Source organism: Ochotona princeps, chromosome 8 (genome assembly GCF_030435755.1).
Source record: "Ochotona princeps isolate mOchPri1 chromosome 8, mOchPri1.hap1, whole genome shotgun sequence".
NCBI lineage: Eukaryota > Metazoa > Chordata > Mammalia > Lagomorpha > Ochotonidae > Ochotona > Ochotona princeps.
Window position 1 is genome coordinate 37,706,513 of NC_080839.1, and position 27,851 is coordinate 37,734,363.

The following is a 27,851-nucleotide window of genomic DNA, read 5'->3' on the forward strand; positions in this document are numbered from 1 at the left end:
GAATAACATGTCTGTATCTGTGCTCCTGCTGACCCCTGGTTCCCTGTCACAGGAGGGGCTAAAACAAGGGGGTGTGGCCTCCAGCACTGAATTATTCTCCCAAAGACACAGTGAGAATGTCACAGCTATACATACTCCTAGCTGTACTTACTGGCACCATGGACAGAGTGATGCTATTATTAGTATTACTAAAAGTCCAGGATTTGGGCAGCCTTTGACACAAAATGTCCTTATTGGCTGCCAATTCACATTGTAGCAGTTCCTTTACTAAGAGCTCCTTCACCGGCAGTCGGTGTCTGCGTGGCTGGAGCACGTTGAAGAGGAAGGCAGCATCTAGGTTTGGAAACAAGATACCCACCAGAGGCACAGAAAGTCTTCAGTTGTCGGCCTCTTCCCAACACAGCATTCCGAGCTCAGGCATGGCGGCCTGGAGACATGGTTAATTTACAAAGGAACCGGCCTCTAGATGACTTCCGCACAGAAATCTGCTTCATTTATCAGTTACCCGCTCAGGAGAATTCATGGGTAACTCCCAGCTTTTCCTTCTTTCAAAATGTTTCATTAGAGTTCCAAGTTGATAAAAGGAAACAAAGCTGCAAATAAAATAAAAAACCGCAACCACTCAAAAGTCAATATGAAGTCGGGCTCCTCTCCTTTCCGCACCCCTGTCTCACACCCGCACAAGTCCCCCTCCCAGATGCTTTTTTCTTTCCACGAACATACAAAAACCTAACTTGTTAGACCCACGACACAGTATTCTGACACCCACGTGGTCGACCTAGAAGCCAAGTAGTCTGAAGGCTGCCTGTCAGCACACTTACAGGTGGCTGCGTGCGCACACGGTGGCCAGGTGCTCTTCTACATCCCCCGCCCTGACCCCACCGTGCGCTCCAGAAGAGCCCGGGCCCAGCTCGAGGGCGCGCAGCACGCAGGGGACCGAAATTCCAACATTAGTTTGTCACCCCCATTTAGTTTCGCTTCTCAGAGCTTTGTCGGGGGAGGAGGAGATGATGTATACTGGGGAATGGTGTGTCCTTAATTCCTCAGTTCCACTATCTACAGGGGATCCTTGGCTACTGGGAAAGATCAGGGCCACGGGAAGGGGGCGGTGCCAGTGCGCTTCGGGCAGGGTCCGCCTCTCCGCACCGCGCGCTCCCAGCGTCTCGCTGGTCGAACCGGGCCGCTCTGACCGGGGCAACTTCTCCATCCGGTTGCCCCGGGCCGCGGCTCGGCCTCACCTGGGAATGCAGTGTTCGGGAGAGCCGGCAGGGACGCCGTCCGGAGCCGCGCGCGCAGGCTTCCCGCAGCGCCCGGAGCGGCTCCCTCGGGCCCAGCCCGAGTTCCGCCCGTGCGAGCGGGGACCCTGTACTTCGTGTCTCCCTTTGCCTTGGTATCGCGGGGGAGAAGTGTGAGACACGCCTTTCCCACCCCGTCCCCTGTCTCGGACGACTCCTGAGTCAACCTGAGGGCCCGAGGGCTGTGCGGTGGCCTGGGGCATCCTAGGAGGTGACTGCTTACACCGGGCGGGCATGGTGCTTAGGTCAAGTCTCGCTTTGGCCCCGGTGTCGCTCTGTGCCTCCCTCGCTGGGAATTGAGCTCAGCGGCTCCAGCACTCGCGGTGCGGCCTCCATCTGGGCCTAATTGCAAACCGGCTCCAGCTAGAAAAAAAAAAAAAGCCACCGAGGTTCTGAGGGGGCGAGATGTTTACTCCCGTCAACTGCGGACAACTCCAGTCATAAAGTAGCGTTGGCGGGGCGGTGGGGGGAGGGAAGCGCAGGCTGCCCAGTTTTTCTGGGGTGGGGGGTCTACTTCCCAGGGGGTTCCCTTTCAGTCTCGGCTTAGCCCCAGACTTTCCCAAGGCGTGGGCGTAAGGCCCTGGCGGGGTCCCCGGAAGCCGCAGGCGGCACGAGCCAGGGCGTGTCCCGGTAGCCGAACAGCTCGTCGCCGGGAGCCGAGCCTGCCGCCCAAAACTTGGGGCGCCGGGTAGTGCTGGGCGGTGACGCGAGGGGCGGTGCTGGGTCTGATTGGAGCCTCCCGAAGGGGCGGTGCCGGGCTGGGCGCCGGGAGGCGGCGGCACCGGCGCCGGCACTGAGGCGCCGCGGCAGCAACAACACCAGCAGTAGCGACAGCGGCGGCAACAAGTGCCATAGGCTAGCCGAGCCGAGCCGAGCTGAGCCCGGCCGGAACCGGAGCCGACGCTGGTCGGGCCGCCCGTCCCGGGCGCCGCGCATGGAGCGTGAGCGGCGGCGGCCGGGCTGAGCCGCGCCGAGCGGCCGGGACGTGCATGCGGCCGCGATCTTTCGCCCCCCGCCCCGCCGAGCTGGAGCTGCTCCTGGACAAGGTAGGAGCCGGGCGGGTGAGTACTGCTGCCGTCCTCCCCACCCCCCACCCGACCTCCCCGGGGCCAGCTGCCCCTCCCCACCCCCACCTCCCGGTCCCTGCCCGCCGGCGGAGGACACCATTCCCAGGTGGCTCCTACCGCTAGTCGGCTGCCTTCATATTCCCCGGCCGCAGAGGGAACCGGTACCGAAACTGCCAGCTGCGTCTTTGGAGCCTCTCGCTCCCATCCCACGCCTGCCGGCTCCGGGGATTGGGGACACCCTCTCCCCGCTGCACCCTGACTTCCGGGGACCCCATGCCAGGGGATGCGACTTGGCGGAGCGCAGGTGTGGAGCTCGCACCGCGCGCCCGCCCTCGCGCTGCGCCGCAAGGGAGGTCAGGTGCTCCGCGCCCCGCCCCCACCCGCCGCCTTCGGGCATCCGAAGAGGGGTTTCTGCGAAACTTTAGGGCGCACGTTTCGCTTTGACCTCTAAAAAAATAGCTTTTGTGTTGCCCCGTCTTGAATGATTAACCAGGCGTTTCGCCTTAGGGCCGGAGCCGACGTCGCGGGCAGGCCCGAGAGCGCGCGGGGCCAGCGGGCTGGTAGGTTGGGGTCGTCCCGCAGGGTGCAGGCCCTCCGCGGGCTTCGCAGTCTACCGCCCGGTGCGCTCCAGGCTCTGCATGGTACCCCCGGGGGATGATAGGGAGGAGCAGACCCAGGTCCCTCCGCTCCCCTGCTAGTGTCAGCGGCGCGGTGGTACCTGAAAGCCTTGGGTGCATTCGTGACCCCGGCGGGGGCTTCCCGCCCAGCGCGCAAGGTGCTCGGTCTTCACCCCGCGGCCGCCTCCGTCTCCTCAACTTGGCTAGAGCAGGGTTTGGCCTCCCCAGCCTGGGATTTCACACTGCGAACCAGTTGGTGAAGATGCGCTTCTGCTTGTCGCAACATATTTCTTGCGGCGTAATTACTTGTGGCTGGAGAGACGCCGGGATAGTTGACGAGGAGGCGACCAGGACAGCGGGTTGGGTCCTTCCTTAGTCCCGGCGTCCCTGACAGCTGATCCTCAAGAGCCGGACACCGGGGCGGGCAGTCTCTCGCTACGGTCCTACCTCCCGCTTGTGTCTCTTGTGAATACAGGCTGTGAAGCCTGATGGGATTGGAGAGTTTTTGTGTCCTTAAACCTCCTGAACTCCGAACTCTGCTTGAGTCATCTGAGCCAGCCTTTCCAAAAGTGGTTGTTGTTCAGCCTTGTATCAGAAGCCACTTTTGGAATATTGCTTGGGATATTGCTGCTTCCCTTGGGATCCTCCATAGAATGGCTTTTTCTTGTAGCTTTGGGTGTAGATGACCATCTGTGCTTGCCTCAAGGCCTCCAGACAGGAGGTTTTTGTGTTTTTTTTTCCCCCCACTCTCACCTTTCGCTTGTCTTTATGCTTCTGGTTCTGTGCAGTGACCTTGGGCAAGGTGTTTGTCAGTGGAGTTTCATTTTCTGTGTCGGGTTATTCGTGAGGGTGGTATCTGGGTCCACGGGGCATGTGGGGTGTTTGCCAGCCCCTGGCACTGAACAGTGGGAATTCAGAACTGCCTCAAGACTGGTGGCCTCTGCCTAATTAATAAAGTCCCTCCTGGTCTCAGCTTCTCCCTAGCAAAAAACCGGAGCCCTGAGAGAGATGTTCAGGTTTTTCTGAGACTGGAAGTTCCCACATTTGGGATATGCAAGTTGTGGATTTTTTAAATCAGAGGAATGAGGTAGTTTTCTGAAGAAAATCTACATAACTTGCTTGTGGAAAATGTTGATTTTTTTTCTTTTGGGCTTTTGATGGAAGTTTTGTAGCTTTAAAGAGTTTCTTGTATTGAAAATGTAAATTTCCATTTTTTATTCTAGTATATTAAGGTTATGTCAAAAGTATTCAAGTGGAACTGGCAATTCATGTTTGATTTATTTCACTATGCTGTTCAAATGTGTGTTAGAGTGAAAATTAGGAAATGAATGAGCACCCCTCAATTATTATTAATCATTTTCCTTTATGTGATGCATTGTTGGGTGTGAAGAATTGATAACTGCAAATGGCTGCTTTCATAAACACTGAGATCTTGAGAGCAGGGTGCTATTTGGTTATGCAATCTATTGCAACACACTGGTGGTGGTGTATAAATGAGCAGCAGTGAAAAATTGTCATGAAGATCTTTTGATCTATATGGTATACATATGCCCAAGGGAAACCAAAGTCATTTCAATCAGTCCCACTTTGTGTGTGTGTGTGTTTGTACAGAAGGTTAAAACATAACTTAGGCTCTGGTCATTTGAGAGTGCTGTTTGCTGACAGCATAAATGAAAGCAGCTAGTGTAAAAGACAGCACATAGCACCCAGCAGATACAGCCCCAGCTGTCTCCTTTCTCCGGTGGGTAACTGTTACTAGCTGCTTGCCAAAGTTGCCTCCAAATTGTAGCATGAATAAATTCCTCTCTCTGGAGAGGCAATTAATGTTTGAGTAAGAGGTGAGTGGGGGAGAATTGATGTAATCATTTCATCATCACTGTTGGTGATGAGGCTTTGCTAGTCTGAACAAAGCTTCCGGGTTTGTGTTTGATAGCACAGTTACTGCTGGGAAAAGTTTCACTAAGTTTTCTCCTTGTTAATGGTCACAGTGCTGATTCTTGTGTTTCCTGTGTGGCCCGGGTCTTCCTTGTAACTGAAGGTTTTGAATGAGTCCTGTGGATGATGTTTGAACATGTATCTTGACATTTTGTGCCATTTTATCGTTAGATGTTTCTACAGATGAATCCAGGAACTTCCTGATTACTCTTTTCCTGTGCATGTGTGAACATTCTCTTACAGCTGGAGTGACTTTTTAAAAGAAAAAACGTTCTATTGTGACTCTAGAAGAACAGTTCCTCTGTAGTGAGGAGATTAATACTTTTTCCTGTTTTACTTTCTGGGGCCTTTTAAGACAGATTTCCTGTTCAGATATCTTTATTCTGATTCTGTTGGGTGTTGCTTACCGTGTCTTTTTGTTTTTGTTTTTGTTTTCTTTAAGACATTTATTTTTATTGGAAAGTCAGTCTTACAGAGAGGAGAGACAGAAAGATCTTCCATCTGCTGTGTCACTCCCCAAGTGGCTGCAACCACCAGACCTGAGCCTATCTGAGGCCAGGAGCTTCTTCTAGGTCTCTCATGTGGGTGCAGCATTCCACGGCTTTGGACTGACCTCTGCTGCTTTCCCAGGCCACACGCAAGGAGCTGGATGGGAAGTGGAGCAGCTGGGATGCAAACTAGTGCCCATATGACATCCTAGTGCTTGCAAGGCAAGGACTTTAGCCACTAAACTACTGTGCTGGGCCCCACTCGTGGCTTGAGAAAGCAATGGATGATGGCCCAAAGCCTAGGAACCCTGCACCCATGTGGAAGACCCAGAAGAAGCTTGTGGCTTTGGATTGGCTCAGCTCCGGCCATTGCAGCCACTTGGGGAGTAAGGCAGCAGGTGTATGGACGATCTTTCTCTTTGTCTCCTCTTCTCTCCATAAATCTCATCTGCCTTTCCAATAAAAATAAGTAAATCTTTAAAAAAAAGTCAAATAGGCAGGGTAATCAGTTCTAGCGTAAGGGTGTGTTCTGTCAGAGGGCCTAGGCTGCAGTTTCATGGTGATGAGCGAGAGCTGCAGTGGATCAGATGAGGAAGCTTTTTTTGCCTCCCTGTCTAGGATACCGTGAAGGGTGTGCAGTGCCCTGATACTAAGCACAGGCATATGCATGCGTGTCCACCCCCCGGGGAGGAAGGGAAGGTTTCTCCTGCCCCAGAGGGTTCCTGTGGTAGCTTTTTCTGGTCCATACCCACTGCTTGGAGGGAATTGGTATTCTTCCTTATCTCCTACACTCGTGGATCCTTATTGATGAGTCTTGAACTTAATCTGTATGGAATCATAGAATCCTTGTGCAGTCCTTTGTGAAGCAGACTTGGAATTGACAAGTAACTGTCTCTGAGAGTCGGGATTCTCTTTTGCGGAATTGGGAAGATAAAGCCCTGCCTCCTAGACTGGCCAGGAGATTCTGGGCTGTGCCTAAAAAGATGGCTAAAGCAGCTGTGGTTTCTGTGTTGAGCTAAGCGACTTCACGATAGCAGTTATGTTGATTTTTACTGAAAGTCAAGAGGCCAAATCCATATTGGTTCCGCCTTTATTGGTATAGCATTTAACTGAAATCAGATGTATTTGTGGGGAGCTGGATCCACTGTTTGTAACCAGGACATTGCCTTTCTGGTGACCATGTTTGGAATGCCCCATTCAGAGCTGTTTGGTCACCTGTGTGACAAGACAGCAGATGCAGTAGATTGCACAGTGGTGAGAGCTGACTGTGAAGAGCATGCACGAGTCTAGTCTACACAGGAGCCCTCAGTAGGTGCCCACAGTGCACGGTGTGCTTACTGCTTTATGTTTTAGGAAAAGATTGTTTCGCAAGTGAATGCACACAGCCGATTACTTTAGCTGTGTGCAACAGACAAGCTGCTCTAAATGTTTTTGGCTTCTGTTGTGTATTCACTGGTGTCATGTCTCCGTTGTGTGTGTGTTTGATTTATTTTTGGACCCACTCCTTAAATCTAACTTGGATGGTATTTGGGTATTCTTTCTAAAAGATATTTTTCTTATGTTTCTTTAGGAAAAAAAATTCATAATAAGGGAAAGGGAATTAAAATTAGTTCCACCATTTCTGAACACTGTAACCATTGTTAATAATTGCATTTGTGCATTTCTAGAATGACATGGACCTGGGAGAGATGATAAAGAGACACTGAAGGCATCCATTCAAACCTATCCAGGCTTTAGCCCCTACGATGGCTCTCCCTGTGTCAGGCATACTGGGCACACTGGGGCCTGAGGCTCCAGCAGAGCGGCCCTTGAGTCTTCCTCCCCAAGTGAGTCCTCCAGAGGATGTCTAGTGGAATGCATGGCTTGTTCACTTAACCGGTAGGTTTTGGGGCAGTACTCAGTGCATAATTAGCATTGCTCTGCTCTGTCTGTGGATTGGGCGTGCGTGTCCTGCCCTGTGGAGCTCGTAGCCTGAAAGATGCTGACGAGGAACTGGCTAGAGGACCAGCAGAGGTGTGAGCAGAGTGCATGATGGGACAGCCAAGAATGGCTTGCCAAGAAAGCGGCATGTGCCTAGTGGGAAGGTTGAGTAAAGAGCACTTTGGGGGCAGAGGAGGGAAGGCGGTGAAGGGACTGAAGGCTGAAAAAACACAGGGTGCAGCCCAACGGCTCGCGGAGTAGGTTGCCTGGGGAATCAGCATGTGAGTCTATGGGTTTGGAGTGCAGGTGATTGAGGGGCAACAGCTGCAGCAACTGTGCAAAGAAGCTGCACCCAACAGTTCTGGAGGTGGTGGGAGCCGTTGATAGTCCTTGCAGTGCACAGAGCAACATTTGCAAGTGCTGACGAAGTGCTAGACAGCTGGGTGACAGAGAGGTCTGACCCTGGGCCAATCTACACTCTCTTAAGGGGCTGTCTGCCTTTCACTTGCCGGTGTCAGTCTGTCCTCAGAAACTGAGGGGGTTATCTGTTGAAAGCTGAAATGACTGAAGATGAAGGTTACTTCTCTATTCAGACTCTCCCAGTGGTCCGCTGTCTCCCCAGAGTAAACCCAGAGAGAATTGTCAGGTCACCCACAAGGACTCTTGTTCTGCTTTCCTCCCTCAGCTCACCTCAGCCTCGTTGGCCCATGCTTTCTTACTGCTAGCCTCTGCTTGGAATCTGAGAAGACAGGCTTAATTTTTTTCTTAAGATTTACTTATTTATTTGAAAGTCAGGTACACAGAAGGAGATACAAAGAGGAAGAAGATCTTCCATTTGCTGATTCACTCCCCAAGTGGCCACAATGGCCGATGCTGTGCCGATCTGAAGCCAGGAGCCAGGAGCTTCATCTTTTTTTTTTTTTTTTAAGATTGATTTATTTTTATTACAAAGTCAGATATACAGAGAGGAGGAGAGATAGAGAGGAAGATCTTCCGTCCGATGATTCACTCCCCAAGTGAGCGCAATGGCCAGTGCTGCACCAATCTGGATCCAGGAGCCAGGAACATCTTCCAGGTCTCCCACATGGGGGTGCAGGATCCCAAAGCATTGGGCCATCCTCTACTGCTTTCCCAGGCCACAAGCAGGGAGCTGGATGGGAACTGGTGCTGCTGGGATTAGAACCTGCGCCCATATGGGATCCCGGGGCGTTCAAGGAGAGGACTTTAGCCGCTAGGCCACGCCACCGGACCCCAGGAGCTTCTTCAGGGTCTCCCACAAAGTGCAGGGTCCCAAGGCTTTAGGCTTTGTGGTCCCAAGGCCATAAGCAGGGAGTTGGATGGGAAGCGGGCCACTGGGATTAGAACTGGTGCACATATGGTATCCTGGTGTGTGCAAGGCGAGTATTTTAGCCACTAGGGTATCACGCCAGGCAAGAAGAAAGACCTTTGATCACCTTGCTAGCTGAGGCCTCATGCTTAACCCTCCTACTGTGCCTGTGTTCCATCTAAGTGCCTGTCAACCTCTTCGCTTCTAGCCATGTGGTTTCATTGTAACTGTGTGGCCTAAATACTGCTTTCGTGTACATGGGTGCTTGATGTGTGTTGAAGTAGGACCGTTCTCTTAGTTGGAATGGAGGAGCACACATTGAAAAGTGTGTGCATTTTATTTGAAAGAAGGGGGAGAATAAACAAACAACCCTAACTTCTGGTGATGGGTTGGGATTTGAAGCATGTGGAGCAGTCAGCCTGCAGCCAGGCATATTGGGGCACGTTTTAGCATATGGGATGTTGGGCCTGTCATTTGCCAAAGTGAGTCCTGGAGGGAGGGAAGGCCTGGCCTTAGGCTTTGGCTCCAGCTCAGCAGAGGGCCCGTTTTCTGGGGAGAGGCCAGGAGCAAAAGGCTGCCAAGAAGCAAGGGGCTAGATTAGCCCTGAGCTCAGAGTTGGGGAAGGGCAGGGCTGGTGGCAGCAATGTGGGCATCTGGGAAAGTCAGGGCAGTGGAGGACCAGGCAGATTCTGGAAGGCAGAAGGGGGAGGGAATTGGCGAGGTCTAGGCAGGAAAAAGTACGATCCGGAGCACCCACCTGTGGCCGCTGGAGAGAGTGGCCTTCCAGGTTGAGGGGATGCAGTGGTACAAGACCGCAAGGGAACAATAAGGGCTATGCCTGGGTCAGGAGTCCTGGGAGGGAGCCATCCTGGAGGTGGGCGTGGGGCTGTCTTGTTATCTGGGACCTGGGAGAAGTAGGTTTTGGTTTCCAAACTGATATCAAATAGCTTTGTAACCATGGTAACCTACTTCTCTTTTTCCCACCCCCTATAAAATAGAATAAAAGCTGCATAGAGCCAACTTGTTTATTGTTTGAATTCATTGAAATCATGCATGTGAAAGCATTAACATTCTAGGAAAGCATTTCTATGGACCATAAGCTTTGCTACAGCTTATAATTTGTGCTTCAGGGTTTTTTTTAATTGTTTATTTTCTTTAAGAAGTGCTTAATGTCTACATGTTTCTTTGAAGTATTCCCTTTTTGAGCCTTGATCGGTGAGTATACATAGTTGTGCATATGTTTTTACACAGTCCGTTCATGTCTGGTTCTAGATGGCTCAGGGGAAAACTAATGTATTTGTGGGACATTGGAAGGGTTCATGTTGTAAGAACCGTTCTTTCAAAACACAACATCCACTGCATCTGCGATTTTTACATCCACAGTCAACCAACTGTGGATTGAAAATGCTCAGAAAAAAAAAATAAAACAATAGGGAAAAATGGTGTACTAGCTATTTGTGTATCATTTGTATCATATTCCATTCTGTAAGTAATATAGAGATGATTTAAGTACGTGGAGTAGGCCAGCCTCATGGTGCAGCAGGTAGAGTTGCTGCTTACGTAACCTGCATCATGTATCAGAGCGGCTGCTCTACTTTTGAATCAAGTTTCAGCTGATGCCCCTGGAAAGCAGTGGACAATGGCCCATTGCGTGGCCCCTTTCCTCTCAGATGGGAGACTGAGACAAAGCTCCTGGCTCCTGGCTCCTGGTGGCCATTTGGGGAGTCAACCAACAGTTGGATGCTGCCTTGCTATTTCTCCCTTTTGAACAAACAAGCAAACAAATCTTTGAGAAATGTGTAGGCGGGGTGAGTATTTGGTGTAGCTGTTCCGACGTAGTTGGGATACGTGTATCCATTATCTGTATGCCTACATTCAGCTTCCAGCTGTGCCTCGCATTGCAGTTTTCTACTGATGCACACCTCAGGAGGCAGCAGTGTTGGTTCCAGTAATTCGGTCCCTGCCACCTCTGTGGCAGTTAGCTTAGCTTAACTAACTTAGCTTAGTTAACTACCTCTGTGGTAGTTAGAACTTGTGTTCCCTGCTCCAAGCTTTGGTCTAGCCCAGCCCCCTCACCTGCTGTTGTGGGCATTTTGGAAGTGAACCAGGAGACGAAATATCTATAGTTGTCAGTTTCTCTGGCTTCCTCTGGATATCTCTCTTCTCTGCTTTTCAAGTGAAAAAAAATTAAAAACAAGTGACTTGGGAAAAGCACACAGGAAGAAATGTGCAAATTTTGTGCACATCTTTTGCCATTTTAGGAAAGGGACTTGAGCATCTGTGGGTTCTGGTGTCCGAGGGGTCCTGGAGCCCATCCTCACTCCGCGGGGAGCATGCATCTGATGTTCGGATGAATGTGATGTGCTCCCCATGTGCTGGGCTGTGGCTGACTGTGAACCTTGATTATAAGGAACTTCTGTTGCTTTTATTGTTTAGATGAGATGCAGTCAGTTTTTCTTCTCTCCCTTCACCACATAAGGAATTATTTTCTTCAGATGAACCTAAAATATCTCTCATGAATAGTCCTATTTTTAACTGAATGTTTCTCTCTTGAATTTTTGTACCTCAAGGTTCTGCTGGATCCTTTTTTTTTTTTTTAAGAGATTCTTTATAATGGAAATTTTTTGAACAAGTGCAGGTGCAGAGAGGTGTGAGGGAGCCCATGGTGGAGCCTCAGCAGTTTCAGCGAGAAGATTGTGTGTTCATCCCTGTCCCGTGGATGCCTGGGGCACTGGGATACCTTCCAGAGGGAGAAAGGTCCCCATGGGCCATAGCAGTGGATGCTGTCACTGTAGGGATAGTGGAGGCTGTGGGGGGGAGGGGAGACTATGGATGGCTGAGGTACCAACATGCCCGTGTTTGTGGTAGCTTTCAGTACAAGTTGAATATACCTGATCCAAAAATCCAAAATACTCCAAACCCCAAAACTGCTTTTGAACACTGACATCCTTCCAAAAGTGGAACATTCCATACCTGAGTTAATGTGACAGGTGACAATCAAAATATAGGCATACTAAAAGTACTGTGCAAAATTTCCTCCAAGCTATGCAGACAAGCTGTATATTAAACATAAATGAACTTCATATTTTGTCTTGGGTCCCTTCCCCTAGATATCTCATTATACATATGAAAATATTCCAAGATCTACAGAAAAATCCAACTGCAGATCACTTCAGGGCATTTTGGAGAAGGGATTCTCAGCCTGCATCTGAAAGTCATATTCACACTACTTTTTTTTTTTTTTTTTTGAAAGATATATTTATTTGAAAGGCAGAATTGCAGAGGCAGAGGGAGACAGACATTTTCTATCCTCTGGTTCACTCCCTAAATGGCTGCAGAGGCTGGAGCTGAGCTGATCTGAAACTAGTAGCTTTTTCTGGGTCTCTTACATGGGTGGAGGGGCCCAAGGACTTGAGCCATTTTTTTGCTACTTTCCCAGGCCTTAATTAAGCAGGGAAGTTAGAACAGCTGTGCCGCATTGCTGCTCCCCAAGTCAGAATATCTGTGCCGCATTGCTGCTCACCAAGCCTTTTGTCTGGCCCCCATAAATGTACTTAAAGCTGGGGTGGTTAAATTTCTCGGCCGAAGAGGTCCACAGTGGTGTATCCATGTGTTGAGCAAGTAAGATTTTCTATTTTGGTAACACAAAGTTTTCTCTGCAAGTGACCAGAAGAAGCTATGTTACTATTTCACCTCTACCTCAGATATGCACATGTAACTCTTGGTTGAATGGCTGAACAACCTCCCACCACCACTCCAAACCATGGAATATTTAGGGTCCGACACAATTGCTCAGTGGCCAAATCCTTGCCTTGCACTCCTTGGGCTCCCTTATGGGTGCCATTTCATGTCCCAGCTGCTCCACTTCCCATCCAGCTCCTGCGTGTGGCCTGGGAAAGCAGTCCAGGACGGCCTAAACCCTTGCAACTTTGCACCCATGTGGGAGACCTGGAAGAAGCTCTAGGCTCTGGGCTTCAGATAGGCTCAGCTCCTGCGGTTGCAGTCACTTGAGGAGTGAATCAGCAAATGGAAGGTTTACTCTTGGTCTCTTCTCTCTGTAAATCTGATTTTCCAATAAAAATAAATAAATCTTTAAAAACAACAACAACAACAACAAACCCTAGAATATTCAGAGATTCTAAAAGGACAAAATGTCACTGTTTTGAGGGTTTATATCTTTAAGTCCATGTTATTATATATAGTTTTTAAAATTTTGTTTTTATTGGAAAGGTAGATTTACAGAGAAGGTGAGTCAGGAAATATCTTAATTTGCAGATTCACTCTGCACATGGCCACATAGGCAGAGCTGAACCCATGTGAAGCCAGGAGCTTCTTCCAGGTCTCCCATGTGTGTACAGGGTCCTTAGGCTGGCCATCCTTTACTGCTTTGCCAGGCCACAAGCAGGGAGCTGGGTGGGAAGTGGAGCAGCTGGGACACAAACTGGTACCCATATGGGATCCTAGAGCTTACAGGTAAAGGATTAGTCAGTTGAGTCATCACACCAGCCCCTGTATTTATTTCTAAATTGTACTTATTTGAAAGGTGGAAGGATGGACACAGAAAGATCTTCCGCTGCTCTGGTTCATTCCCCAGACATCTGCAAGAGCTGCAGCTGGGCCAGGCCTAAGCCAGGAGGCTAGAACTCCATCTCTGCCTGCCCATATGGGTGGCAGGGATTGAAGAACTCAAGTGTCATCTGCTGCCTCCCATGGTGCACCTTATAGACAGCTGGAACTGAAAGTGGAGCTGGGACTATGGGATGTGGGCATCAAAAGCAGCATCTTAACCATTGTGCCAAATGGCTGCCTCTGATCTATGTTGGTATTCAAAAACTGACTGTCCTAAATATCTGTCAGTTACGTGCTGAAATTTAATCAACATTTGAGAAAGGCAGGAAAGGACCCCGAGAGACAAGAGTTGGGGATAAGGGGGAGTGTTTTTGCTTATTGGGTGCTATGTGTTGAAGTTGCTACCCCAGGGTCCCATGAAACACAAAGGCTGTCTTCTGGGAGGAGGATGGTCTGGGGCTCCCCCAGGCAAGTTCGGGTTAATTGGCCTCTCAGTGTTTGTGTGTGAATGGGGTGCTGTGGTTTGGGCAGGGGGCTGTCAGTCTTTCCTGGCAGTTGTGGCACTTGGGGATGGAATGTGAAATTCCTGCCTCCCTGAGAGTTGAGAGCTGTGTATCTCAGCTCTTCTGGAACCTTCTTGGCTGGGGAGCATTGCTGGAGAATGGGGATTCAAGGTGATTTTTGCCCCCTCTGAGGGAATTCCAGCTGGTGGGTTCTACCTCCCAGGAGGAAGGTTTGGGCCTGATCTGCAAGCAGTGAGCTAGGGCTGAGAAGCAAGAGAAGCAACATTTCAGGCTAGCAGATGCCAGCCTGAGCCCCAAGGTATGCATACAGAATGGCAACAGCCAGTTAGGGGTGTTGCTGTCCAGGAGGGCTATGGGAAAGGATTAGGGGTGGCCTGCCCAGATGTGGGAACAGGTCTTAGAATGCTCAGTGAAGATGCGAATGGGTTGCCTTCCTTCCCTTTGACCCGAACACAGCACCCCAGCCGTGTTGCTGTATGCTTTGCTTATGGAGTAAGGATCCCAGTCACAACTTCACAGAATTGTGTACCCAACTGGGTCCTTGACACCTGTTCTGGCCCTTGAATAAGCCCTGGTGGATGAGTGGACACCAGGTGTGCAGGGTTTAAGGAACGTCTCTGACACCTGCATGCCACATCTCATCTTTCTTCCATCCCACAAGGTGTAAGATGGCCAGCCTTCCTGTTGGTTCTCTTTACTCAAATGCATTATTTAAAAATCCCTGCCCAGGCTAATTTTTGCAGAATTTTCTGTGCTTTCTGTGCCCATTTTTTTGAATAGTAGTTCAGATGCTGTGTCCCTGGGAGCCACCAAGTGGGCCTGTGAGGAGTCCTGGAGGCCCTGGTTCTGGTTGCTGGGACACCTCGGTGCCCCTTTCCCTGGACATAAGGGAGAATATGTCATGGGAGACCTTTGTCCTTTTGGCTGATAAATTGAGACTTTTAAAAAAAAATTTATTTATTTTTCTTGGAAAGACAGTTTACAGAGAGAAGGAGAGACAGAAAGATGTTCTATTCATTGATTCACTCCCCAAGTGTCTGCAGTGCCCAGAGCTCAGCCGATGCAAAGCCAGTAACTTCTTGTAGGTCTCCCATGTGAATGCAGGGTTCCAAGGCTTTCGGTCATCCTCTACTGCTCTCCTAGTCCACAAGCAGGGATTTAGAAGGAAAATGGAGAAGCTGGAACATGAAATTTAGACCTTTCCAGGAAATTTACTGAGTGACTTAAAATACCCACAGGGAATATCATTGATATCAATTTAAACATTTATTGAAGTTACAAAAAATGGCTTTTTAAAAATATGCTATGTGTGATCCCAAGTTTTAGCATGTTCAAACAATGCTTTCCTGGAGATTCCTTGTTTATTTTGGAGGGAAACCAAGTGTAAGTATTGGAGGAGCATGACTTAGATACTATGAAATGTGTTTCCAGGGGCACAAGACTTGCCAGATATGACTTAGAGGCAACGGGGAGGGCAGTGATTATTTTGAAAGAGTAATTTTGTGAAGTGCTTATTGGAAGTAATATAAATAAGAATTCATGCCAAGGAAGCTGGGTGTCCAGCTGCTGAATAATAAAGTGTGATGGTAGTGGTCTGTTAGCTACTGCACCCCACATGGATCTAAGCTGTGGGGATTCCTAGTTTGGGGAGTCAATCTGAAAGACTTTAGAGGGAGTTGACTTTCATTTTTGTTAATTGGTCTTCAGTTGAGATTTTGATGTGTTGTGTAATGTAAGATGACATAATCACTTTCCAAAAACCTGTGTGGAGATTTTTGAACACAGGCCCCAGCTTTTCTGCCCCCGAGTCTGCAGACCTGACTAGCCCAGGTAACAGCCTTACCCATTGTTGCTGGCCAACCAGCGCGCATGGCCTACTTATTTTCAGAAGCCTTTATGCAAGGTCAGTTGATAACTCCGTTTATGTAATGGGCTTCTGTTTCCAGTTCAGTACTGTAATTTATGCTTGTGCATTTCCATTAATGTTTAATTGTCTCCTGCCTCTTCCCCCTCCCTTCCCTTGGGCCTGTGTTTGTTTATAGATATCTTTAATTGTATATCACTGTTTCCTGAGAAATGTTTTTAGGTGACTTGCCTTGAGATGACACCAAGTAGAGCTGTGTCAGTGGGTGAGGGGTGAGGGCTTTCGCAAAGGACAGGAAGCATTCTTGACCTTGGTAGAGATCAGGGATCCCTGGCAAGGCAGGGCTACTGTGTAAACTTATCCTGGTGAAGATCAAACAGTGAAAAAGCATCTTTAGCTAGGTGCCGGCTCCTTTACTGCTCTGCCGTTATATGTTCTTCTTGTCCTCAAGTTGGTTCTCTTGTGTGAGGCAGACACCAGAGTCTGTCTCTTTGGTTTGGGTCCTGTGGGTGTGTCTGATGGACTGTCACTGTGTGATCAATCAGATGTGTGTGGAAGCATCGAGGAAGAAATGGAGCTAGCCCAAGACTGACACTCCAGACTGAAGCCTTTTCACTTTCCCACTCACTGCCAGAGTCACACCCCACATACCCTTGGGGCTTGTGATTTAACTACCTCCCCCCTGCTTCCTGGCCTTGGCCTCCTCCTTTGTGAGCCCTGAGTTGATCTGTGAAGCCCTGGCTCAGAAATTCTTATGGCATCTTTGTGGGAGTACAGTAGGGACATGGTTTGTATTTGTAATGCACATGCATGTTGGATAATAAGAGTGACTAGGGTCTGTGTGGGAATCATACAGGTTGTTTGAGCCCCTTGTTTGCCTTGGGCTATGACCGGGGAAACTGCAGTTGGATTGGGTTGGAGGGTTAAGCCTGTAAGGGAGCTCCCTCCCTCCCAGGGTGTTGCCTGGTCATTGTGATTAGGCTGTGCAAGCTCCTGGCCATCCTGTTCCTAAGTGTGGGTTAGTGAGGAACAGCTCAACGATTGTTTCAGGTCCCCATGTGCAGGGGATTCTGTCCACAGGACTCAGGTGCCCTTAGATGCCTTCAACCAGTGAGGCATGCCCCTCCCTCCTGTCATCTTATCTGTGCTGCTCCTATTTGGTTAGAACAAAAATCTCAACCCTTCTGGCTTTGGATCATCATATTTCTCTGGGTTTCCACAAAGGCAACACTTTCAGTTCCTGCTTTGTTTTTGAGAAGTGTAGCTTTGTTTGGGGAATCTGGGAAGTCCTCTTCGAGCCCTGGTGGGGGAGTTGGTTCCAAAGTCCCAACTACAGCAGGATTAGTTCCTGTGACCTCAAACTAGTTGCTTCACATTTTTGAGCTTGCGAAGATTAAAGGAGATGAGACCATCCTGACATAGAAAAGTGTGTAAAGGACAAAGGAATAGGAGACTGAAGAAGGAAGTATGTGGAAAGATGGCGTGAAATAGAATATGGGCACATGATTCTTGGGGAGAGCTGTGTAGAGGAGGCGTCTGTCCACGTGGGTGACTGTACCTCTTGACTTAGTGGCCGATCACTTTGTTGGGGCCTGAGTGCAAGGGACGGGCCATAACTTTTGATTATGTGATAAGTGATTTTGAAAGGTCATACTCTTTTTGTAATTTTTCCTAAGGAAATAATCACATGATGAAAAAATGCACAAAGGAGGTTATTCATCACTTTTTAATTATAGGGAAAATCATAAATAGCTCATATGCCTTTTGGTTGAGAATTGCTGCTCTACCAGCAGGCTAGTCAGCAAGATGGTGAGAGTTTTTGTGTTTTCTTTGTATCTCGGTTCAGCCCGTCTGTGTCCGTGGTCATCGTCGCCATCCTCGGTTAGCGGGTGCTGGCAGCCTGCTCTCGGAATAAGAGGGCCACAGAGGTGTCCACGATCAGGCTTATTTCTTGCAAACTCGGTAGCTGGTTAGGAAGAGGACATGGACAGGCAGGTTTTGTGGGAGAGAGTAGGCCTAGAAGACAGCTGCATTTAGAGCAGCTTTTTGGGGCTGGGTAGTATTCACGGGCAGTATAAGGGTGCAGGCCCAGGATGGAAGTGGGTGAGGGCAGTCAAGGCCTCACCTTGGGTGCATGCTGGATGTTGGGTGCAGGTGCAGCTCACAAGGCCCCCCGCAATTCCCAGGGCCACAGATGATGTGCTTTTTGACAGGCGGACAGAGACTCTGTGCTGATTGTCAAGTTCTGTTTCGGGGGAAACAAAACAAAATAAAAAAAGAAAAGAAAATTGCTGAGTCCAAGGACACCTGTATTCTCCCAGAGGTGCTTTGGCTACCTGGTGACAGAGGAAGACTACTATGAGCTGAATCTGCTTTACAGAAAGTTAATTTCAGTGAACACATATGCTAGCCATATTTGCAGTTAACATGGACAACCAGTTTACAACGTTTTGTTTTTTTCTTCATGTTTTCTGGGTATAGTCAATTTTCTTTCCCTCCCTCCCTTCTTTCCTACCTACCTTTCCTTCTTCCATTTTTTTTAACATTTGCTTTATTTTTATTGGGAAGTCATAATTATATATAGAGAAGGAGAGACAGAAAGATCTTCCATCCACCAGTTTATTCTCCAAGTGGTCACAACAGCCGGAACTTGAGCTGGTGCAAAGCCAGGAGCTTCTTCTGGGTCTTCCACGCAAGTGCAGGGTCCCAACGCTTTGGGCCATGCTCTACTGCTTTCCCAGGCAACAGGCAGGGAGATGGAAGGCAAGTAGACCAGCCAGGATACGAATTGGCACCCGTATGGGATCCCAGCACATGCAAGGCGAGGACTAGAGCCACTAGGCTACTGCCGGGTCCTCTTCCATTTATTTTACTTTAAAACCTGAATTACAGAGGGAGATCCTCCAACTACTGGTTGATTCCCTAAACCATAGTCAGAGCTGGGCCAGTCGAAAGCTAGGAGCTATGTGCTTCTTACAGGTTTCCCATGTAGGTGCAAGGCATCAAGGCTTTGGGGCATCCTCCCACTGCTTTTCCAGTTTGTTAGTAGGGAGCTGGATAGAAATGGAACAACTAGGGGGCCCAGTGCAGAGGCCTAGTGGCTGAAGTCCTCATCTTGCATGCGCCGGGATCCCATATGGACTGGTTCTAATCCTGGCAACCCTGCTTCCCATGCATCTCTCTGCTTATGGCCTGGGAAAGCAGTTGAGGATGGCCCAGAACCTTGGAGACATGGAAGGGGCTCCGAGCTCCTGGCTTCAGATCAGCTTAGCTCTGGCCGTTGCAGATGCATGGGGGGTGGTGACTCAGCAGACAGATCTTCCTATCTATGTATATCTGACTTTTATAAATCTTAAAAAAAAAAAAAAAAGTGGGGCAGCTGGGACTGTTGCGGTCACTTGGGGAATGAATTATCGGGTGGAGGATCTTCCTCTCTGTCTCTCCTCCTCTCTGTATATCTGACTTTGCAATAAATTTTTTTTTTTAGAAGTTTATTTTCATTGTATTTGAAAGATGCTGAGAGTTCTATCTTCTAGTTCACTCCCCCAGTTCCCACAATAGCCAGGGCTGGTTCAGGCAGAAACCAGGAGCCAGAAACTCTATCCAGCTCTCCCATGTGGCAGGGGCCCAGAAAGTTGAGTCACTATCTGTTGCCTACTAGGGTGCACATAAACAGAAAGCTGCTGACCAGGAAGTGGAGTTAGCTAGGACTAGAACTGACTGATGCGGTATCGCCAAAAGTAATCTAACTGCTGCACCAAACACCTGCAGACGAGTGGTGTGTGTGTGTGTTTAGTAGAGGAGATGTGAAGAAAAACACATTCCTCTGGTCTACCCAGTAGCAGCACTGGCCTGGTCTGTCCTCCTTGGAGAGGCCCTGGCCTCACCACTCTAATATATGAGCAAGCGTGGCCTGATAGCTTCTCTGAGGACTTCTCCGGGCTGCCTATCCGCTTGGGTGAGCGGACCGTGGTGGCCCTCACTGCCCTGCTTCTGACTCAGGTCCTGAAATCAGCCTTACTGTCAACACTGCTTAGGTCTTGCTTGTTGCCTGCTGTTGCTGTAGTGTATTTCTTGCCTCTCTGCCTAGCACACATGTTTTGTGTCTTTTTTTTTTTTTGTAGGTGATTCTGTGTTGGAAATACCAGGATCTACAGCTAGTGCTTGTTTTCAGTGGAGAACATCCCTTTTCTTTCTGTCCCACCACAGCCAGTGTATCTTTCACAAATAGAACTGTCGGCACCACCTTCCCAACAGCTCGGATGACTGCTAGCATTTTTTTTTAAGCAATAAAGCATCTTTTTAAAAGATGTATTTATTTATCTGAAAGTCAGTATTAGAGACAAGGAATTCTTCTATCTGCTGGTTCATTCTCTGCGATGACTGGGGCTGGGCCAGGCTGAAGCCAGGAGCCAGGAGCTGCTTCTAGGTGGTTTATGTGGGTCTGGGGACCCCAAACACATGGTGCTTTTCCCAGGTCATGAGCAGGGAGCTGATTCAGAAGTGGAGCAGTTGGAAGTTCAGCTAGCACCTGTATGGGATGCTGACATAACAAGTGGTGGTTTTGTTTGCTATGCCACAATGCTGACTCCAAAAAGCATTTTTTAAAAATGAAGTTTGTGCATTATTTTTTAGACAAAGCTCTATTTACTTATAGAGTGCATTGTCATCTGACTTGATATCGTGTGAGATTTGTGAAGTGGTGAGCCAGCACCTAAATGGAGCTGTGTGTGTGAGCCCCTCAGCTCCACAGCCAGCCTGTGCTGCGTTGTCTCTGAAGACGGATCTGTAGCTCTTACATACTTCACCTTTGCCCTCTGTAAGTGTGGAGTTCTGAAGGGGTCCTCAGGGGAGGAAGGGGCTTGTCTTCCCGCTTCCAGCCCTGCATTCATGTGAAGAGAGGCCGCTTGGGCTCCTGGTTCCTGCAGCATGCTCATAGCTCAGCTTTCTCTGCAGCCCTCTCTTTGCTTTGCGTGGCTGCCCACCATCCTCACTTCTGCCCTGCTGTAAAGACCCCCTTCCAATTCATCTTTTTGGAGTGAGCTGGGGCACTATTTCAGTTCTTACTCCATAGGCAATCGGTTATCATCATCTTCGAATTAAACTGCCCTGACTTACCTTCCCACCTGGGTTCCGTCTCTATGGTTAGACACACTGTGCTGTGTGCTGCCCAGCTTAGCCAGCAGCTGGTCGGATCAGCAAAGTCCTCAGAGCAGCTGCCAGGCCATGCTTGCTCATTTGTAGGTCTTGAGGGGGTGTGGAGACATTAGCCAAGCCCTCATCCAGTCAGCTGATACCTTGTCGGCTCTTCCAGTAACCGTTGCCTGCCTTGCAACACTGCTTCCTCCTTTCCCTTGATTAAAAGTTCATTTAATCTGAAAGGTAGAGAGAGATCTTTCCACAGCTGGGGCTGGGGCTGGCCGATGTCAAGAACCTGGAACTCCACCAGATCTTCTTATGTAACAGGGGGCCCCACCACTCATGTCATCACAGCTTCCTCCCAGGGTGCACCGATAGCTGGAAGATGGAATTGGGAGTGTTGGGAGATGGACTGTGGGCATCCCAGTGGTTAACACGCCACGCATCCCTGCAGCTTTTCTTTCTTCAAGTGAGGGATTGTCAGGTGCCACATGTCAAGGTGAAAGGATGGTACAGTGAGGAGGCCTTGATCATGGAAGCCACGTGCACATAGGCCAGTGTGACCAGGAGAAGATCCCCAGCTCGTGGAAGGTGATGCTGAGACATATCCTAGGGTCGGCGATCTTGCTGGTGAGAGGACAATCCTGAGTGCAATCCCTGGGAATGGAGAAGAAGCATGCTAAAACATGGCATCCAGGGGGAGTTCAGGTTGAAGGGAACAGTAGCTTGCTGGTGGTCTGTCCAAACTGGGGTGGGGCAGGAGCAACAGCAGGGAGGCTCCATAAAGAGGCCTGGAGACTGATTTGCTTGGGGAAGAGGATGTATTAGGAAGCATAGTGGAGAATGAAGCTTCAGACCATTGTGATGGCCAATGGCAGAGCAGAAATACCCGAGAGGAGAGGCGGAGGAGGCACGGGAGACACTCTGGAGGTGGGTACATAGCACCCAGCTCCAGAGAGCAAAGAGTCATGCTGAAGTGGTCACCCAGGCACCTGGGAACTGGTTGCATTCCACATGAGGCCAGAATCTGGCAGGCATTCAGAAGCTGAACCCTGGAGTTCGGTGGGTGAGTTCTGCTTTTGGGGTGATGTGGTGGATATGTTTTTAGAGAGAATACGTATTAAAGGGGCATTGAAGGACAAAGCCTAAAAGCTGTGCCTGCCTTCAGTGTTTGGTGGAGGAAGCAGGACTGTTTCTGGGTGCCCGTAGGGAGGTAGACAACCCACTGTGTGGCAAGTGATAGCACCCCATTTTTGTAAAAGAGGAAACTGAGGCTTGGAGAAGCCAGGTAGGTTACTGGAGGACACACGGATAGTTCCATACCCAGAACTTAGCTCTGTTCTGACTCTAGATGCTGCACTAGTTTTCCATCTTCCTCCAATATCTGTGAGCCTGGAGGACCCAAATCCCTTTTTAGTTTGGCTCAGGGCAGGGCGAGGTGGTCCTGGGAGTGTTTATTTCTTATTCTTAAAGTCCTGTATGTGTTCATTTCATGAATGAGTTTTGTCATTAATTTTGTTGATCAATATTGCTTGAGCTGTAGGGGAGTTGTAATGAATGAGGACCTGCACATGGTCTGCCAGGGACACTTTGATCTGCGGTGTTGCCTGTGGGGATGTGTAGGTGAACAGGTTCATTATCAGCACTTTTCTCTTTGATTTGTCAACATGATGGGTGAAACTAATGGCTAGGAACCAAATTCATGTTCTCTGGTGTTCTGTGACTTTCAGACCAAAAGTACAGAAGTGGACACATCTGTTCAGCTTCGCACCAGCCTTTCGGTGAGTGGTGAGTGGGGGCAGTCCTGGGACTCCCCTGAATCAGTTGGGCTAAGAAGCTGGACCAGCACCTTGCTATAATGGAGGAACACACTCTAGGTTTGGGCTAGTGTGGTTTTCAGAACACCGCCACACTCTCCCATCTGCCCCGAGGGCTGGGAACTGTTCTCTCAGCTTAGCTGCAAATTGCCTCCTTAGCTGCTTGTCTGAGCAGAACCTGGAAGAGGCTGGCAAAGACCAGACAACAGATGGGATATCTCAGGAGGTGAAGATTTAGGTAAGCCACGCTGGGCAGGCTCCTGGGAAAGCAGGGCCTGGCAGGTGACAAACAAGTGGATGATTGACAGGTTCTCCCCAAGTGAGAGGGTGTGAACTCTTGTTCTTTGAGGATCTGTAGGTTGTGAGTCAGCAGGGATCAGGGCCTTTCTATATACAAGGAGGTGGATTTCCTGCCGATTGGGTGGAGGTGACTGATGTGTTTCACCTCGGATTACAAGAATACTCTGGCTTTCTCTGACCCTCATGGCCTCGCCCAGGTTTTAGGGCTGGCTTGGGTGTGCTCCTAGTTTAGGCATCCCTGGTGTCCATCTGACTGCTGAGCTCCCCCCGCCACCCCCCTGCAGAATGCCTAATTTTGTGAGAGTCCTGCGGCTGTTGTTGGTTGCACCAGCCACACTCACCCAGGTTTTGTGGCCAGCATATGACTTAAGTGCTGGGGAGTCCTGGGGTGGGAGAAGCCTTTTGATCCTGCCATAATTGTGAGCTGTGGGCCTGTGAGTGAGCCTCTGGGTGACCTGTCTTTCTGAGGCCTGTGTGGGCTAGGAGGTGGTTGAAGGTGCATGCCTTGACTGCAGTGAAGTCCACAGAGCCCAGCAGCATTGTCAGTCCGTGGATGGGAGTGCCGGTGGGATCACAGATTCCCAGATGGCAGAACAGGAAAATTGATTTCTTAAAAAAGTATGGGTTTGTGTGGGAGGAGAAAAGGAATCCAGCCTCACACTGAAGGTAAGGTCTTGAGAAATTGGCCTCCCAAGGTCAGATTGAAAGTCCGCACGTGTGAGTGTCTGTCCTCCAAATGTGGTCACCTTTTCCATGTTGCAGTGGGTCAGGTAGCAGCCTAGAAGGAGATGCCATGCCCAAGCCCTGACCATATCACTCCCTGGCCAGGAGCAGAGTCCTCCCCGAGCCTTGCTTTCCCTCATTTAGGAGAGACACAGCAGAGACATGGGCTGCATGGTGCCAGGAGCTTTTCCTGTAGCATAATCATTCAGTAAACAATGTTTACGAAGCTGTCCTGCCTCCCGTAGCTGAGTTTGGACTCACAGTGATTCAGTGATTCTGTGGGTTTAAATATAAAGCTTTCTAAAAACAACAGCTCCAAGAAGGTTAGCCACTGAAGAGGAACCCAGCACGCTTTCCACTGCTGCAATGTAACTCAGCCGTGGAATTCGGGGCCGTGTCACTTGGGTTGCAATCCTGACTCAGCCATCTGCCAGCTCTGGGGCCTGGGCAAATCCAGGACTACCCACCCCATTCCAGGACCTCCTTTTCCCCATTGGTGACATGAGAACAGGGGTGTTTAGAAGATCTGCCTGATAGAATTGGCTGCTCATTCCTGGCTTATCTTTTTAAAAATAAGGTGGATGTGTTTACATTTTATGACTATGTTAGGAATTCTTGTAGAAATTTTAAGAACATTTTAAATATTTAAAAGGCAATGTGACAGCGAGAAAAGAAAGAGGTAGAGACACAGAGAAAGAGATCTTCCATTTGCTGGTTTGCTCCCCAGATCTGAGCTAGATTAAAACCAGGAGCCAGGAACTCCATGCTAATCTCCCACATGCAAGGCAGGGTTCCAGATATTTTTTTTTTAAAGATTTATTCATTTTATTACAGCCAGATATACACAGAGGAGGAGAGACAGAGAGGAAGATCTTCTGTCGGATGATTCACTCCCCAAGTGAGCCGCAACGGGCCGGTGCGCACCGATCCGAAGCCAGGAACCTGGAACCTCCTCCGGGTCTCCCACGTGGGTGCAGGGTCCCAAAGCATTGGGCCGTCCTCAACTGCTTTCCCAGGCCACAAGCAGGGAGCTGGATGGGAAGTGGAGCTGCCGGGATTAGAACTGGCGCCCATATGGGATCCTCGTGCGTTCAAGGCGAGGACTTTAGCCGCTAGGCCACGCCGCCGAGTCCGGGTTCCAGATATTTGAGCCATCTTCTGCTTTCCCATGTGCGGTGACAGGAAACTGGATCAGAAGAAAAGCAGTTGGGACTCACACCAACATTCCCACATGGGATGTTGGCATTGCAGGTGGAAACCTGACTAGATGTGCCACAAATGCCATCTTTCTAATAGATGGTGACAGCAGAATGGAAGATGTGGATGTGATATAGGGATGGGGCCTATGAACCACTGTAGGAGTCAAGCACAGTGGTACAGTGTGGTGTCAGGTGTACAGCCATGGTGGACTGGCAAAGCAGGCTGTGACGGTGGGAGTCCCATAGTGGGGCATGCATCTGCCAGCCCTGGGCATCTGAAAGTTTGCACAAGGGGCTGTTCAGAGGGAAAGCTGGTAGTGGAGGTAAAGGTTGTTCAAACAGCCACTGATCCTACTACCCATTTTGTTTTGTGTGCTATTTTATCTGGATTTTCACCATAGTTTACACACAGCATCTGTGCTATTTTTAATCCATTTTCAGCTGCCATTTTCACAGTTTCTACATATTACCTTTCTAGATATTTTAATCGCAAAATAAAGAAGGAAGTTATTTTTCATTAAACAGAACTCACTGAGGTGCATTGGAAGTTTTCAAACTGCTGTGTCCTTGTCGGGAACAAGGTGACAAGCAAAGGTGCCTCTTTTGTTTGCACTTGGGATTTTCTTGTTTCTGTGAGAATAAAAACTTCCACAGTGAGGATTTTGTAACATTTTACCCAGCTTTGGGGGTTTACGTATTCTGAAATTCTTTCTAAGCAGCGTAACTTCCTGCTCAGAAAAGGACATGGAGTTGGGCTTTCTGTCTGCAGTGGGAGTAGGCAGTGAGATATTTAGAGAGAGTTTTTCCCACAGATATTTTTATGGGAGTCAGAACTTTATCCTGTCTTCATGAACTTCAGTTTGTTCTAAAAGTCTGCCAAAAACAGCATTCTCATGTGAGATACTGTGCCCTAGTCACAAGCAAAAGATGACATCCGCCCTTGGCACATGTGTACCATTGAGTGTCTTGGCTCTTGCCCCCTCCGTTCGCAGGTCGATTGGGAAGAAATGCCTTTTAGCGAGGGTTGGGAAGCGTTTCCCCAAAATGGAGCCTTTGGGGATTTGGAGGAGGCTGACCAGAAAAGCTGGCCCATTTTCTAAAGAGAGGCTGGGAGCTTTATTGCTGCCCTCGTTTCTGCCTTTTGGGAGACCCTTGGTCATGCTCTAATGGCTCCTGACTCCATACCCATGAGGCAGCCGTGGAGACTTCACAGAGGACCTGACCAGGTTAGAGAATGTGGTTGCACCTTCTATCTAGACAAGCCAGAGACTGTCTCAGCTCAGCTGTGCTGCTTACATCTTAGAACCCACATCACTAAGCTCTCCAAGCTAAGTAGGGCATGTCTTGAGCTGGGTCTTAGTTGAGGAAGTGAAAACCTGAACTGAACTGTAGAGGATGAAATTGGAAATCTTGGTCAGGGTCACCAAGCCTACTTATTCCTTGAAGAATTTGAGAAAGGATTGATGCTTTCCGTGATAGAAACTTGTTACTTAAGGTTGTTATGACTCTGGATATCTGTGGCCTCTCACATAAGCTGCATGCTTGTGAAGTTACCTCAAGTCATTTTTTTACACAAAGTTTTACCCTGTATGTTTATCATTTTTGAAGATTGATTGATTGATATTGGAAAGTTAGATTTTACAGAAAGGAGAGGCAGAGAGGAAGATCTTCTATCCAGTTGTTCACTCCCCAGGTGGCCATAATGGCCAGAGCTGAGCTGATCTGAAGCCAGGTGCCAGGAACTTCATCTGGGTCTCTCACGTAGGTTTGGGATCCCAAGGCTCTGGGCCATCCTACCTGCTTTCCCAGGTTAAAGCAAAATGCTGGAAGGGAAGCGGAGCAGTCAGGACATAAACTGGCGCCCATAAGGGATCCTGGCACATGCAAGGTGAGAACTTTAGCCACTAGGCAACTGTGCCAGGCCCGTGTTTATCATATTAAAGGTTATTTAAGAGAGAGGGCAAGTAAGCATGTACACACTTCCACCACAGCCGGAAGCTGGGGCTCAATATAGGTCTCCCAAGTGGGCAACAAGAGTGCAGCCTCTTGCTCCATTACCTGCTGCTGCCCGGGGACTGCATTAGCAAGAAGTAGGGATCAAGAGTGGAGCCAGGACTGCAAGGGTAGGATGTGAGCCTCGCAGCTGGAGGTTAACCTCTAGGCTGAACCTGCCCCTTAGCATACCTCTTTAGGTGACCTGGCTGTGGAACCTCTCAGCTTGCTGTGTGAAGTCCTAGGTTTCCCTTTATCTTTACTTAAACTGCCTTCTTTCACTGTAGAAATTTCTGTAGCCTGTTGGTGCCTAAATTCCTTTACTGAAGCTGAAAATTGCTGCCAGAGACTTAGCTGTTGTGATGTGCTGGTTTTTTTCCCTAGTACTTCCTCAAAACATTGTCCTCTTGTCTCCACGCACTTGCTGTGAGCTCTTCCTTCAGACCAGGAAGGGCTCAGGACTTACAGGTCAGCAGGACTGGTCAAGGCTTCATTACCTTCAGAGGGGTTGTCCCACCTGAGAGCCTTTCACTTCTCAAAAGGTGCTTGAAATGTATTTGTGAATCATTTTCTGAAGCGGTCCCTGATTTCTTCATCTGCACCAGGTAGCCAGGCCAGAGCTTTGTGAGTGGCTGAGTTTTCTCGTCTCTGCAGTTAGGCCCCTGACAAAGAGGGTTAGGCCTCCAGAGAGTGCCAAACTCAGTCTGCATTAGTGAGGTCATAAGATTGGTCCAGAAGAACACTTGAAAGGAGTTGATCTAAGAGGGGGAGGATTGGTCGTCCTGAAAGGTGGGTGTGGTCATTTTCAATTTTTCAGACTATGTTACTTGGGGTACTTTTAAGCGGTGATTGGGGAACAACAAATGTCTTGTGGCCGCTGTCTTTGGAAGGATGATTATGGAAAGCCTTCTTTGTTGCTGATTTTGTGGTGAGAACCTTGCAAGGTGGAGATGGGGAGAGATGGGGCGGGGGACCTGGGGTAGTGAGGGGAGATGGCTTGCTTGGTGGCTGAGAGTACCTACATCGTTTCCCGGTTGGCATGCTTGGTGCATGTGCACAGGCTGCAGGAGTGTGG

At 49.2% G+C, this 27,851-nt stretch overlaps 1 protein-coding gene and 1 non-coding gene across 2 annotated transcripts in view; both read left to right on the forward strand.

Moving 5' to 3' along the window:
* Window positions 1–2,151: 2,151 nt before the first annotated feature.
* Window positions 2,152–27,851, forward strand: part of B3GNT2 (UDP-GlcNAc:betaGal beta-1,3-N-acetylglucosaminyltransferase 2) — a 30,946-nt gene continuing 5,246 nt past the window's right edge. The window contains exon 1 of the mRNA XM_004580111.4: window positions 2,152–2,341. The gene's annotated coding sequence lies outside the window, so the exon portion shown is untranslated. The remainder of the gene's footprint in view (window positions 2,342–27,851) is intronic.
* Window positions 17,796–17,858, forward strand: LOC118760762 (small nucleolar RNA SNORD43). Its single transcript, XR_004996971.1, has one exon. It is a non-coding gene; the product is annotated as a small nucleolar RNA SNORD43 (small nucleolar RNA).